The sequence below is a fragment of the Lampris incognitus genome, chromosome 14 (genome assembly GCF_029633865.1).
Source record: "Lampris incognitus isolate fLamInc1 chromosome 14, fLamInc1.hap2, whole genome shotgun sequence".
Lineage (NCBI taxonomy): Eukaryota > Metazoa > Chordata > Actinopteri > Lampriformes > Lampridae > Lampris > Lampris incognitus.
Genome location: NC_079224.1, coordinates 43,069,935 through 43,082,562, shown reverse-complemented (window position 1 = coordinate 43,082,562; position 12,628 = coordinate 43,069,935). Strand labels below are relative to the sequence as shown.

The 12,628-nt window shown below is 46.0% G+C and overlaps 4 non-coding genes across 4 annotated transcripts; all 4 read left to right on the top strand.

Moving 5' to 3' along the window:
* The first annotated feature begins 6,570 nt into the window (after positions 1–6,570).
* On the top strand, positions 6,571–6,641 carry trnag-gcc (transfer RNA glycine (anticodon GCC)). The gene has a single exon. It is a non-coding gene; the product is annotated as a tRNA-Gly (tRNA).
* Positions 6,642–11,220: 4,579 nt separating this feature from the next.
* Positions 11,221–11,292, top strand: trnad-guc (transfer RNA aspartic acid (anticodon GUC)). The gene has a single exon. It is a non-coding gene; the product is annotated as a tRNA-Asp (tRNA).
* Positions 11,293–11,945: 653 nt separating this feature from the next.
* trnav-cac (transfer RNA valine (anticodon CAC)) lies at positions 11,946–12,018 on the top strand. The gene has a single exon. It is a non-coding gene; the product is annotated as a tRNA-Val (tRNA).
* A 478-nt stretch (positions 12,019–12,496) lies between these two features.
* On the top strand, positions 12,497–12,567 carry trnag-gcc (transfer RNA glycine (anticodon GCC)). The gene has a single exon. It is a non-coding gene; the product is annotated as a tRNA-Gly (tRNA).
* The last annotated feature ends 61 nt before the right edge of the window (positions 12,568–12,628 follow it).

Below are 12,628 nucleotides of genomic sequence, written 5' to 3'. Positions count from 1 at the left end.
CATAAATTTACTGAGAACAGCAGGTATGTTTGTGTGTGTGTGTGTGTATGTGTGTTTGTGTGTGTGTGTGCTCCTGTGGATGTGATAACAATGATACAATTCACTCCAGTTTTATACTGAGTTTTTCATAACATGGGAGTTTTTTCATACCATATGAGCTTCACTTTACAGTTATGTTATGAGCACTGAGCCAGGAAGTGTGGCCCTTGGTCCTCGTGTGCAGAAGAATTTACATTTTCAAGTCAACACAAGGTCAGGCAACATAACTGATCGCTCTAGATCCACTAGCACGGCTTTAAAAATGTAATAAAAAAACAGAAACCAGTTTTATTGATTATGCAGATCACAGCTAGCATGCATATAAAAGGTGACTAGGGAGGGCAGGCTCCTTGGGTGAGTTAGACCCGTGGACGAGCGACTTCGCCAAGCTCTCTCCCGGCTAGTCGAGCAGCATGACTCTGTCATCTGCAAGATGACGTCATTCTGGGGGAACTAAGAGAGATTTGCAGAGGGCAGTTTGGTACCAGACTGCTGTGTTCGGGGGGTGCTGACAGCGGCGGCGAGCACGGCGAGCCAAGCCCTGTCCCCCTCTGGATACTCGTGACGTGCTGATACTGCTGGTGCATTAGTCCCAGTTAACGCTAATCAACTACGTCAGCTTTAAGACCGATAGTATTCATACGGGAGGGGCCCGGTTCATTTACATTGTAACAATTCACAAAGGGGATTTTCTTTGAAGCTGAGATGTGTAAAAACTTGGCGTGAGGTAGTTTGAATTATGGTTAAGGGGGAAAAAAATAACTGATACATTATATTTACATTTAGTGAATGGACAATTGGAGATGAACTGACAACCATGGAAAAGGGGGGGGGGATGAGGAAGGGTGAAAGAATGTGTGTGGAAATTAAGTCTTAGTTTGAACAAAACAGAAGGGAATAAATACAACAGGGTCGGTTGGGATATTTGAGAGGATAACTCAAGTCGGTTCAATTCTCGTAAACTTTATGTTAACCTAAAAAGCATAGATGATCTGTGTTCAGAAGGCATTTACTGACTACGTTCCAATGTGTCGTCCACATTTTGTTAAACGCACAACTTTACACTGAAAGGCTCCAGTGCAGCTGAACGCTTGAAAACGAGTTACCTACAGGACAACTGCTTCTGGATTTGGTGCCAACAATGAGTCCCAATACCTCGAAAACGACAGCCACGAATGAGCTTTACAGTTTAGGCAGCTAGGAACGACTACACCCCCAACCGCACCTCCAACCGCACCGCCAACCGCACCGCCAACTACACCGCCTGCCAACTGCACCGCCAACTATACATCGCCAACTGCACTGCCAACCGCACCACCAACTACACCGCCTGCCAACTACACTGCCAATCACTGCACCGCCAACTACACCGCCTGCCCACTGCACCGCCAACCACACCACCAACTACACCGCCTGCCAACTGCACCACCAACTACACCGCCTGCCCACTGCACTGCCAATCACTGCACCGCCAACTACACTGCCTGCCAACTGCACTGCCAATCACTGCACCACCAACTACACCGCCTGCCCACTGCACCGCCAACCACACCGCCAACTACACCGCCTGCCAACTGCACTGCCAACTATACATCGCCAACTGCACTGCCAACCGCACCACCAACTACACCGCCTGCCAACTACACTGCCAATCACTGCACCGCCAACTACACCGCCTGCCCACTGCACCGCCAACCACACCACCAACTACACCGCCTGCCAACTGCACCACCAACTACACCGCCTGCCCACTGCACTGCCAATCACTGCACCGCCAACTACACTGCCTGCCAACTGCACTGCCAATCACTGCACCACCAACTACACCGCCTGCCCACTGCACCGCCAACCACACCACCAACTACACCGCCTGCCAACTGCACCACCAACTACACCACCTGCCAACTGCACCGCCAACTATACATCGCCAACTGCACTGCCAACTGTACCACCAACTACACCGCCTGCCAACTGCACTGCCAACTATACATCGCCAACTGCACCGCCAACCGCACCACCAACTACACCGCCTGCCAACTGCACCACCAACTACACCGCCTGCCAACTGCACTGCCAACAACTGCACCGCCAACTACACCGCCTGCCCACTGCACCGCCAACCACACCACCAACTACACCGCCTGCCAACTGCACCACCAACTACACCGCCTGCCCACTGCACCGCCAACCACACCACCAACTACACCGCCTGCCAACTGCACTGCCAATCACTGCACCACCAACTACACCGCCTGCCAACTGCACCGCCAACTATACATCACCAACTGCACTGCCAACCGTACCACCAACTACACCGCCTGCCAACTGCACTGCCAACTATACATTGCCAACTGCACCGCCAACCGCACCACCAACTACACCGCCTGCCAACTGCACCACCAACTACACCGCCTGCCAACTGCACTGCCAACCACTGCCCCGCCAACTACACCGCCTGCCAACTGCACCGCCAACTACACCACCAACTGCACTGCCAACTCACCGCCAACTGCACCACCCGCCTACTGCACCGCCAACCACACCAGCTACACTGCCCGCCAACTGCGCCACCAACTACACCGCTGAGCCAGCTGAAGCAACAGGTTTGTAGTCACGACAGCCTGGCAGGAAATAGGAAGACATGTCTTAATGTCAACGCACACCCAGTGGTTAATGGTTAATGGGTACCGCCTAAAAAATCAATCGCAGTCAACTTTTCCGCCATAACAACAGAAGAAACGGGTCAGGGGTCAAATATACACGGGCCCCTAAAAAATGAATGCCCTTTCAACGGTTATTTTTCCACATGGAAACTTTGATGACTAACAATTAGGCCCGGAGAAGCATAACCAGCTTTGTTTCATGAGACCAAATGGTCATGACTTGTTAAACAATTTAAAATGAACGATGGCTCGTTAAACCAGTCCCTTCATATGGAAACTAATGTCGACAATCACTTAAAGAGACTATGGAAGAGAATTCATTCACTCATTCATTATCCAAACCGCTTATCCTTTACTCAAGAGATGAACTGAAATGTTCGTCAGGTCTTACCTGGGGGTCCTCAGTGACTTCGGGGTCGTGTCCCAAACTGCTCCTTTTGGTCTCCTTTTTAGCTTGTTTTTCTGTTAGATGTTCTCGTCTGTACTTCTTGGGTAATACTTGTTGAGTTTTTTCTTTCTTTCCTCTCTCTTCCTCGCTGTCCGGCCGCCTGCGGGGGCTTTACGCACTGTTTCTAAGGCAGAAAACAGAACAGGAGTGTGGAAAAAGAGGGGGATGGAGAAGGGGAGGGGAGGGGGGGGCTTAGACTTATCTTTATCATCATACTTATCATCCCTACAACTGCAATATGGTGACGTCTAAGAGGATTAGTATGTCCTGAAAAACTCAGAGTGGACAGGCCTCGGATAAATGCGAAGTAAACCCATCCGGTAGTGCTCAATACTTCTGCTACGTGTTATTCTTTCGAGAGATTATTCTGACCGTTTGCAATTTTCTACGTTTTAAAAAAGCTGCAGTTATCCTAAACGACACCCAGGGTTGCATATTTCATGGCTGGGTGACTGATAAAAAGCAAAACTGAAAAAAAAGAACAACGGTTGTCGCAGTTAACTTGGCCTATACTGTAGTGTCTTTTTGTTTTTTTCTCAAAGTTTTTACGGCTTGACGCTTTCACGCCTAACACGCAAACTCCAACCCTGGGATATACAACCCGTTACTGTCGACGGGTGGTGCTGTGCGAAGCAGACGCTGGTATGACGGTCTGTCTAGTTGATTTAATTTTTTCAAGCAACTATCTCTGCAGCCCAGAGGACCTCCAAATACAACCTGACACTAATGTCCAGCTGTAAGGAAAAGCACAAACTAATTTTTCAGATTCAAATTTACTGTATCAAATATTTGGTTCTGCTCTCTGAAGCACAGAAGAGCACTGGTTTATTTAACAGAACGGCCAAGACGGTCATTATGACCTGTTTGGATTTTCAACCGAACCGATATAATCAGATACATTCTGATGACACAGAACCTATTTCTATAGATGGCAGAAATACAGTGCATCCAGAAAGTATTCACACCCCTTCACTTTCCCCACATTTTGCTATGCTACAGCCTTATTCCAAATTGGATTAAATTTCTTTTTTTCCTCATTAATCTACACACAATACCCCATAATGAAAAAGTGAAAAGGGTTTTGTAGAAAATTTGGCAAATTTATTAAAAATAAAAAACTGAAATATTGCATGTTCATAAGTATTCACACCCTTTGCTGTGACACTCAACATTGCTCAGGTTCATCCTGTTTCCACTGATCATCCTTGAGATGTTTCTACATCCTGATTGGAGTCCACCCGTAGTAAATCCAATTGATCGGACATGATTTGGAAAGGCACACACCTGTCTATATAAGGTCCCACTGTTGACAGTGCATGTCAGAGCAGAAACCAAGCCATGAAGTCAAAGGAATTATCTGTGGACCTCCGAGACAGGATTATATCGAGGCACAGATCTGGGGAAGGGTACAAAAAAATTTCTACAGCTTTGAAGGTCCCGAAGAGCACAGTGGTCTCCATCATTCGTAAATGGAAGAAGTTTGGATCCACCAGGACTCTTCCTAGAGCTGGCCGGCCAGGCAAACTGAGCAATTAGGGGAGAAGGGCCTTGGTCAGGGAGATGACCAAGAACCCAATGGTCACTCTGACAGAGCTCCAGCGTTCCTCTGTGGAGATGGGAGAACCTTCCAGAAGGACAACCATCTCTGCAGCACTCCACCAATCAGGCCTTTATGGTAGAGTGGCCAGACGGAAGCCTCTGCTCAGTAAAAGGCACATGACAGCCCGCTTGGAGTTTGCCAGAAAGCACCTAAAGGACTCTCAGACCATGAGAAACAAGATTCTCTCAGTGGATGGTTTGAAAGAGGGGTGAAGGAAGCCATCTATGCGAAACTGGAAAAACCATCCCTCAACAGAGGAGGAGGTCTGCGACACCACCTATCTCCCACTTACAATGCCGTCCTTTCGTCTCTACCCAGGAGACTCAAGAAGCCTAGCCTCCAAGAACAACAGTCGCTCACTAAGGGCTCCAACCACTCTCATGACCACGGAACAATGAAGTGGAAACTAACACCCCCAACGACCCTCGCTGCTAAACCAATGCAAATCGATGAGGACGGGCGCGGCCATAACATCGGTACACAAAAGAGCCATGGACATCTATAGCTCTGACAACGACTCCTAGAGGATAAATTCTGAGTCTCATCATCACCAGCCAGTCAGACTAGCTTGGTCTAGTCAGAAAGGCCCGAACTGAGGGAGCCTCTTGGATGAGAGGCGAAACGTCTTCACGGATCTATACCGAGTCCAGTCGCACTTGATTCAGCTCCTTTGGCTCCTTTGTAGCCGCTACCCCGCACGAGAAGAGTGCGCGGAGACGCCGCGAGATAACAAGCGCCATCACTCATTACCTCGCCAAAGACACGGTGGCAATGAATACGGTGTCCAAAGTGGGCTTTCGAAATCTCGTAAAAGCGGCGGACAGAAGATACGTGCTTCTATAGCATTTTTTGTTTTAATAAATACATTTTGAATCCATATATATTTCGCTCTCCTCCTATTAATATTTCAATGTTCTCAAGTGGTGAGGCTCCATCACATGTTTTACATTTATCATACAGTGAATAATGAACGGAAGTTTGATTTTCCAAAATTATATCGCAAATCAAATCGCAATCACAATACGTGTCAGAAAAGTCGCAGTTAAATATTTTTCCCAAATCGTTCGGCCCTGGCTGGCGGGTTTGAGCCTTTACTCGAGCGGTTAGCGATGTCTTCCGCGGTGCGGGCGATACGGGTTCGCGTCCCGACCGCGGCAGTTGCTGTGGTTGCCCCCCGAATTCGCTGCTATATAATAAATACAAATATAAGAATGTGTCTATTGTGCAGTTATGCTCCAGATATTTCAAGAGCCTGTCCTCTTTATGATATTGATTCAAATATGTACAACTAAGTGGTTAAGACGTTTCCTTTTCCTCTTAAAAAATATATGATGAAAAGCAGCATATATTAATACTGAAGAACTCAACATAGTGATACTGTGCAACACTCAATTGTCATTTGAGATAATGAATTATTTTCCGCTATGTAAGTAATTAAGTTCATGTAAGCCTGACACTGATACACACTCCTCTATTGAGCGTCTAGCAGCAATTATAGCCTAACTATCGAGATTCTAGGCAACTGGAGACGAAACGTTTTTATGTACGACTTGCAGATCATAAACCCTTGAATACAAAATGATTAATTGAAATCGGTTGAGAAATGTAAACGTTATCGTGATATTTATCCACAAAAACTGCAGCTCTCGCGTTTGTTTACAGGCCAGCCTCGTCTGGTCCAATATGACGGCGACGTTGACATACGATCCAGTGGCCATTGCGACATGTCTATGTTCGACTCTGTCCACAAACGTTTCTACTGGTTCCGGAAGTCAAATTATTCCACTTCCTGTAAACGCAAGCAGAGTACGTGAAAACAAGCATTGGTGGTTCAGTGGTAGAATTCTCGCCTGCCACGCGGGAGGCCCGGGTTCGATTCCCGGCCAATGCAACTCCCCTTTTTTGTTTTTAAAGTGTAAGTATTACTGATTTTATTGAATAATCTGAAGGATATTTCGCAGTATATTCCCAAGAAACCCAATGAAACTACACCAGCAGAGCTACAGCAGCTCGCCCGGAAAAGGAAAACCGGGGCCCTCTCCTGGAGCAAGACCTGGGAAGGGAGCTCACCGGTGAGAGTCTGGTGGCCGGGCAATTAATCCTCTTTGGTGTGAAGTGCTTCCGCTCTCTTAGTTTAGTTGAGATCATTAAATGTTGTTTTTGATCGTGTCCTGCCTCTGTCTGATCCTCTTCCCTTTTATTTCTCAGGCTTTACTGCCATCACTGCTACTACCAATGCCATCTGGCTTATCAAGACCCGCCTGCAGCTGGACGCCAGGTAAGAAACCCCAACAACCCTGTCGCTCAGCCTCGGTGGTGAAGAGGAAGAGGTGTGTGACATTTATAATGCTGCCCCCCCCCATATGAGCTGTTTTTATTCAGAGTTTGGATGTTTTTATATTTTGTGACCTATTTTTTTGTCCTTCTTATCGAAAGTGCACACATCACTGAAAGTGCCCGAGTGCCTCCGCAAAGCAGCACATATGCTATTTCATTTGAATTTAAAATATTTAATTTGATTCGAACCGCTCACAAAGGCCTGCATTGCACCCTACCCCAATGTTCATTTCCGCGGGCGGTGGGTCCACGGGGTGGGGGCCTTGGGACATTGTGATATTCATGGACAGGCTCTCAAGGCGCAGCCGAGGTGATGAGTGTCCATGTTGGGAACCTCAGAATTGTATCTCTGCTCTTCGCAGACGATGTGGTTTTATTGGCTTCATCAGAACGCAGCTTTCAGCGCGCACTGGGGCGGTTTGCAGCGGAGTGTGAAAGTGCTGAGAGTCAGAACCTCCAAGTCTGAGGCCGTGGTTCTCTATTGGGAAATGGTGGATTGCTCCCGCCGGGTTGGGGACGAGTTGTTGCCTCAAGAGAAGGTGTTCAAATATGTCGGGGTCATGTTCACAAGTGAGGGAGCGGGAGATTGACAGGCGGGTTGGTGCAGCATCAGCAGTGATGCGGACGTTGTACCGGACCGTTGTGGTGAAGAGGGAGCTGAGCCGGAAGGCAAAGCTCTCAATTTACCAGTCAATCTTCGTTCCAACCCTCACCTATGGTCATGAGCTTTGGGTAGTGCCCGAAAGGGTGAGATGGCAGATGCAAGCGGCTAAAATGAGTTTCCTCCGTAGGGTGTCTGGGCCCAGCCTTAGAGATAGGGTGAGGAGCTGGGACATCCGGAGGGAGCTCGGAGTAGAGCCGCTGCTCCTTCACGTCGAAAGGAGCCGGTTGAGGTGGTTCAGGCATCTGATCAGGATGCCTCCTGGGTACCTTCCTTTGGAGGTTTTCCGGGCACGTCCGACTGTGAGGAGACCACGGGGTAGACCCAGAACTCGCTGGAGGGACTATATGTCCAATCTGGCCTGGGATCCCCCAGGGGGAGCTGGAGGGCGTTGCTGGGGAGAGGGACGTCTGGAGTGCCCTACTTAGCTCGCTGCCACCGCGACCCGACCCCGGAGAAGTGGCTGATGATGAATGAATGAATGAACATATGTATTTATTAAGTAGACACAGTCACAATAATGATTTATTGATTACTGTAGTTGTGTTTTAATTTACCAATGTTGTAAGGGCTGCTACAGCTATCCTGATAAACTAAACTAAATAAAAGACGAGAACCTTAAGGCTGACGCGTGTTCCACTCGTCTGTTTGGTCCAAAAGTGATTCTTCCTCTGCGTTGTAAATATTTATTTAAACTTGCTTGAAGACATGCAGTGAAATAACGAATTGCATCCATGAAATAATAACTTTTAACCTGACCTAATACAGCCATTCTCAACCGGTGGGCCGCCAGACGTACTGCCCAAATAGTTAGCCAGATTGAAAATATTTGTCTGTCAAGTAGGGATTTCACGTCTAATTACACAATACCTAAATGGCCCAGGGATTTGTGTTAGTATACATTTTTCATTAAAATACACAACTTTTTTTAAATCAATAAATAATGAAAATAACTGCACATGACTTGAACGTCATCAGTTAGAGACAAACGTTGTGTCGCTGTTAGTTCGGGTGTCTGAAGGAGAGGGCGAGCAATCATTTATGTTTTATTACGACTACAGTAAAACGGTGGATCGGTTTTTAAAGAGAAAAGGTGATGGGGGGCGAGACTTCTGCAACCCGTTCTCAGTGGATCCTGCATCTGAAGACATGGCCCTGTCCACTGTGTTGGAAAACCAGCTGATGGAACTATCAGCTGACTGCAGCCTCAAGCTTCCACTCACAAGTTGACCTTGCTTCATTCTGGATATTGGCTGCCAATGAATATCCCTCTTTGTCCCAACGGGCAATCAAATTTCTGTTGCCTTTTCACCACCACATGCAGCGCATCCGGAAAGTATTCACACCCCTTCACTTTCCCCACATTTTGTTATGTTACAGCCTTATTCCAAAATGGATTAAATTCCTTTTTTTTCTCATCAATCTACACACAATACCCCATAATGACAAAGCGAAAAAGGTTTTGTAGAAATTTTTGCAAATGTATTAAAAATAAAAAACTGAAATATTGCATGTACATAAGTATTCACACCCTTTACTCAGTACTTGGTTGAGGCACCCTTGGCAGCGATTACAGCCTCAAGTCTTCTTGGGTATGAAGCTACAAGCTTGGCATACCTATATTTGGGGTATTTCTCCCATTCTTCTCTGCAGATCCTCTCGAGCTCTGTAAGGTTGGATGGGGAGCGTCGCTGCACAGCTATTTTCAGGTCTTTCCAGAGATGTTCAATGGGGTTCAAGTCTGGGATCTGGCTGGGCCACTCAAGGACATTCACAGACTTGTCCCGAAGCCACTCCTTCGTTGTCTTGGCTGTGTGCTTAGGGGCTAACGTGTCTTATTAGTAGTTTACACTAGCGATAAGCTTTTTTTTTTATAATTGCTTACCATCCTGCCTTACTTTTTACCGTTCCTCACCAGTGCTCGCTGTCTAAAATGCCTTGAATCCATTTCAATCTTCTTTTTCCACTTGGAGCAAGAGGTTTTCTGACAAAGATGTAAGGGCTGCTACAGCTATCCTGGTAAACTAAACTAAATAAAAGAGAAGAGCCTTATGGCTGACGCGTGTTCCACTTGTCTGTTTGGTCCAAGAGTGATTCTTCCTTTGCATTTTAAGTATTTATTTAAACTTGCTTGAAGACATACAGTGAAATAATGAATTGCATCCATGAAATAATCACTTTTAACCTGACCTAATACACGTATGCAAAAAGCACGAATACACTTGGGCTATGCACGGTCAGAAAACCGTGTGGCTCCACTCTTCCATCTAGGCTACTAGCAATTCCACTTCTTAAAGTGACATGCACCTATTAAAGACTACACATCAAACTTAATCCATACGTAAAGACAGCAGCTACCTAAAGTATACAATGTGTGAAAAATAAGTATTTAAACTAATTATTCAAATTACTAATTAAAACAGTAATTATTAACCATTAGGAGACATTTGTCCCTTACAAAGGTATTGTGTTTATGAAGCAGACAGAAACACATTCAGCCAACACCCACAATGCCCATATCCCAGATATTGGGACCTTGGGAAGCTCCACTCAGTGGTGAACAAGTTAACAATGATCTTAAACAAAGGTACCACATTATTGTGTGTGACTACTCGAATTTCTCGGAATCTTCAAGCAGGGTGTAGTGGCAGCTCCACAGAAGCCTCCAACTCCTCCCACTTCTAACTCCTCCCACTCAGACCTCTTACCACCTAGAACCAAGTGCGTCTGGCGGCGCTTATTGGGTATTCAATATTGTAGCGAATTCGGGGGACAACGCAACCACAGGAAGTGCCGCGTCCGGGAAGCGAACCCGTGTCGCCCGCACCGCAGGAGACATCGCTAACCGCTAGACTAAAGGCTCAGACCCGCCAACCAGCGTGTCTTCTTATCCAAACACGTTACAATATTATTCTATCCGCACGAATATGAACAGGGCTAAGAAACAATATCCTGATAATAAAAGCAATTTTATTTTATAACAAGGAACTACTGGTATATCAATTATGTGATTATACAACCAATAATACACATTTATCAATTAAATGTGAGAAATCAAATTGATCTTTTTTTTTATCTGGAAATTGTTTCCTACCCCCCCCCCGTTTGTATTAATACAATGATATTAAATCCCTGAGTAATTAATCAGTAGTCTAACTTTACTCTGACCTTTATTTTGAAGGCAGAAAGGAAAGCAGGTATAAAAAAAATCTGGCGTAGGATGGTAAACGTTGAACTTTCGTTTACCGTTACTATGGCAACGCGTCTCAATTTTACGCTAGCGTTGCAGTAGTTAGCTTCGTTTATGAATCAGGACAGCGTCAAACAAAAGCCGCCCTCGAATAAATATAATTGCCGCCAGACTCGCTTGATTCTGTGCGGTTTAGGTCTGAGTGGGAGGAGGTGGAGGTGGGAGGAATTGGAGGAGGCGCATTGTACTTCATAAAGACTACATCCTCGTGTTGGCACGTCGTCCTCGTTAGTATAGTGGTGAGTATCCCCGCCTGTCACGCGGGAGACCGGGGTTCGATTCCCCGACGGGGAGACAACAACCCCTTTTGGTCGCCTAGCACAGTGGTTCTCAACCTTTTTGGGGTCCTGGACCCCCTGCGTATCTTTGATCTACCCTGAGGACCCCTCCACCTGATCTTGGGGGAGGGGGGGTTGCAATTTGATAGAAACAGTAGAAACTGCATTTTAAATTGCATTATCGCATTTATTCACTCTTTGGGGCAAAAATAAGAGCTTTCAGTTGTAATTTAGATATAGTTAACAAAACAGAATTCTTATGCAGTAACTTTCAGATATATGTAACAAAACAGAATATGTATTCAGTAACTTTCAGATATATGTAACAACAGCATTTTTATGCAGTAACTTTTAACAATGCAAACGGGAGTGAGATCTCTTATTAAAATACAATAAATGACACTTGTGAAACAGATGTAATTAGAGAAAAAAGTCCTGTTACCCTTTATAGTTTAGGTAGATAAAGGTCTCAGTCACATTTGAGTAAAATAATCCTATTTCTATAAATGTCATAGGATCTTTTTTTTAAAGATATTTTATTTTCACGGACCCCTTGCAATTACACCACGGACCGATGGGGGTCCGCGGACCGCCGGTTGAGAAACACTGGCCTAGCATATATAGGTTTATAACATAGTATTTTAACTATACAGACAACATTGTTAATCAGTTTCCGTAGTGTAGTGGTTATCACGTTCGCCTCACACGCGAAAGGTCCCCGGTTCGAAACCGGGCGGAAACATTTATTCGTTTCACTTCTGCTGTAGAGGGAAAAAAACAGGATTTTTATGAGGTTGGCATCTGATCATAAGATGCTCTAAAGTAGATGAACACCCACTGGAAATCGTCTCCACACAAGAGCATCACGTGTTCTTGATCATGAAGCATGAACCTCCCCCTCGGCTCATAAATAAATACAAATAGCAACTCCCGCAGGGGCAATGGCGGAGTCAGGTATGGCTGGGTCTCCGTGCAAAACATGCAGTTCTTAATGTCCCGTTGGGAAGCCATCCTGCTCCTAAATTCATCCAGCTTGTTGTGCAGAGACTGGGCTTGGGAGAGGAGGCTGCTTTCCACGTCGCCTCAGCCTGACCAGGACTCGTGGAATATGTTTGAGACGCATAAAGAATGTGGAGAACTTGGCAGTTAAAGCAGACAACGCGTTGGCATTCATTGTAGGAAGAGTAAAATTGCTATGGTACTTTCACTTTACTAAACAAGCATTGGTGGTTCAGTGGTAGAATTCTCGCCTGCCACGCGGGAGGCCCGGGTTCGATTCCCGGCCAATGCAAGTTACTTTTTTTTATTTTATAAGTGTTAACATTACTACTACTATTTCGGCTGCCTCCGTT